Raw genomic sequence first — 3,091 nt, 5'->3', positions numbered from 1 at the left:
TCTTCCTCAAGTTTTCCCATGTTAAGTTTTTGTTGTAGAAAACTAACCATGAGAAGATAGTCACTTTGAGAGGACAGCCTAGTTTCCACCATGCCATCGGAAAAATTTGTCTTGCAGGCCGGTTCTTTTTGGAAACTAGATCATAGTAGATATCTTTAACATTTGCTGTCGAATGAGAATGTGTTAGAGACCATACTAAATGATCTACTGGCTCGGCACGCTTGATCCCTCCTTCCCCTAGGGCATCTTTGACAATTGCCCAAGATGATAACAAGGCAGTTGGTAGGCCAATATCGGCAGCATCCTTCAAAATAGGCACCTGGCCCCTCCATTCCGCAATGATCTTGTCCCATGTAAAAAGGCCCATTCTGTGAAGGACAAAAAGAAGAGTGTCTAGAACAGGAAGAATCCCCCTATAGCCTGCAAAAGAGTCGATACCAATAAAGATATTCCTTTCAGAGAACATCCTCCATTTCAGGTTCTTTAAGAAGTATTTTCCATTTGTTCTGAAACTGTGCCATATGGCAGATCCCTGTTTAATTCCAATAGAGCCGAATCTGAACCAGAATTCCAAACTTCTACCTTTTAGATACTTCTGATGGATGATAGCACTCCAAGGATTTACGCCAAAGATGCCTCTCCACATTGATTTGCAGACCAGAGCCTTTCCGAACAGCCTTTGATCCATTAGACCCCAACCCCCGAGCTTTTTCGGCATCGATAAGCTGTCCATTTTAGACAGATGGATTTTGCCTCGATCAGCCTTTGCACCCCAGATAAAGTTTGCGGAGATCCTGTTCATGGAATGAATTATGCTAGCCGGGAGAATAAACAGATGGGCCCAGTAAACCGCCAGTTGCATCAAGACAGATTGGGTGAGGACAACTCTGCCTCCCAATGATAATGATCTATGTTCCCACGTCGAAATCTTCTTAAAAAATCTGTCAGTTAGCCATCACCAATCGTTCCTTGTATAATCTTTCGCTTTAAGGTGAAACCCCAAGTAATTGATTCCATCTTTCAATGATCTTGATTCAATACCAAAGAGATGCGAGATCCATGTAATCATGTCCCTGTTGGAGTCATTGTGATAAAGGAAAGATTTTGCCTTATTTATAATAAGCCCAGACACTTTTTGAAATCTGTCAAGGATATTTTTTAGGCAGATCCAGGATGCTCTAGATAGCATAGCAAATAAAAGGGCGTTGTCAGCGAACAGGTTATGCAAAATGAAGATATGCTTGCAAATCTTTATCGGAACACACAATTTTTCCTCAACTGCTTTGTTGATGTGTAAACTTAAGGAATTCATGGCCAAGATGAAAAGGAGTGGCGATAGTGGGTAGCCCTGGCGCAAGCCCCTTTCCGCACGAAAATAAGGAGAAGGAGAACCATTTATAATAATCGCATAGTTGACATTTTCTATACTCCTAAGGAAATATATGTGTGGTATATTTTTTAATTATTATTAATAATGAGGTTTTTTTTTTAATGTAAGATAATAATAAGTTTGTTTATGTAAGATAAGTTTTGGTAGTCTTGTTAATAAATGTTTTGTTTGTTTGTTTTTTTTTTTTTTTTTTTAACTTTTTGAGAATTTATTTCAATAGAGTCACTCGATTCATTATTTTCCTAGAAATGTATTTTTGTGATTAATAATATTAAAAATGTATATAGTTTTTGATACACGTGGTTAATATTATTAAAAATGTATATAGTTGTATCTAGTATCAAGTGCTTTCATGTAATAATATTCGCTGGATTCATAATAAGATTACTATTATAGATATTCGGTGGTTATTGAAGATATCTTTAAAGAAAAAATAATTGAATTCAAAATTGGAGGATTTACCTCTCAAATCAGTTGTGATGAATCTCTCATACTACTTTATAAACCATTCATTTGAACTTAAGTTGGGGTGGTGGAGAACCTATGGCCTGCCTCCTTATATTTTGTTTCAAGTTGAAAAGAGGTTTCATAAAGCCTTTCCTTTGACCCCCTACGATTTGTTTTTTAGGAAGGAGTTTGAGATTGTAAGTGTTGTAGTCATTTTTAAAATTTCATGATTAAAGCTAGCCTTGATGATCTCATCCACAAATTAAGGCATTGTGTTATGTAAACTTATCTATGATTTGTAATTATTAGCACAAGACACCATTAAAATCATGTCAATAGTTAGCATCTTCAATATACAAGTCTCAATAAAATCTATTCACATGTTGGAAGTAAATCCAAGGATTATAGAAAGACAAATGTGATGGGATGGATGATCAAATTCATGTATACTTTGCAAAGAAAAGGTTGCAAGATATTTCAAAGATTAACAAGGTGTCACAATCATAAGATAACCTTGCACTTGTTGAACCACACATGGTATGTTGAAGGAGAATGGTAGTTTTAAAAACCATTGGAAAAGCCTCCATGTACCACTCATAAATTGTTATGCTCTTGACCTGCGAGAAATTTCAGAACACCAAATATGCAATGAAATACAACCCAGAACATAGAACAAAATGAGAAAAACAACAAGTATTTTATTATTAAGAGATGAAAGCAGTGTTCACTTGCCTCTTCGAGGGGGCAACCTCCAACATAGCAGAGCTCAATTACAAAATAAGACTCGATATATCTCAATGGGGAGTCTTTATCCTTTATATAGGATTCATAAATACAATACCATGGGTCATTACCATGGTTCTCTCAATACCATCTATCTAATACCATGGCCCGTTTGCAACTAACTGTGGTCCCTTTCTTAAATGCAGGTCAACCACTTACAATTATTAATACGGGCTTTATTGACTCTTTGACTAACTATAACTATGACTCGACCCTATTACATAAATAAAGGGGTTAGGGTTGGACCCTAACATAAATCCCAATGAGGTTTCTTGTAATCCTTATACAATGGTTGGAAAAGTAATTAGTGATGACTTGATTTTCAACCAAAATAAATAAAAAATGGGAATTTATCTAAATGACAAGGGAGTATTAATCCCAACTAATTATGTCCAATGGAAGTTCAAGATCATGGTTTGAAAATATCAGCTAGAAATTTATTATTCATGGAATTCCATTAAAATTTACAAG

The sequence above is a fragment of the Pinus tabuliformis genome, chromosome 1_1 (genome assembly GCF_031772625.1).
Source record: "Pinus tabuliformis cultivar Carrire ecotype Pingquan chromosome 1_1, CPIR1, whole genome shotgun sequence".
Lineage (NCBI taxonomy): Eukaryota > Viridiplantae > Streptophyta > Pinopsida > Pinales > Pinaceae > Pinus > Pinus tabuliformis.
Note: the sequence above shows the minus strand (reverse complement) of the source record.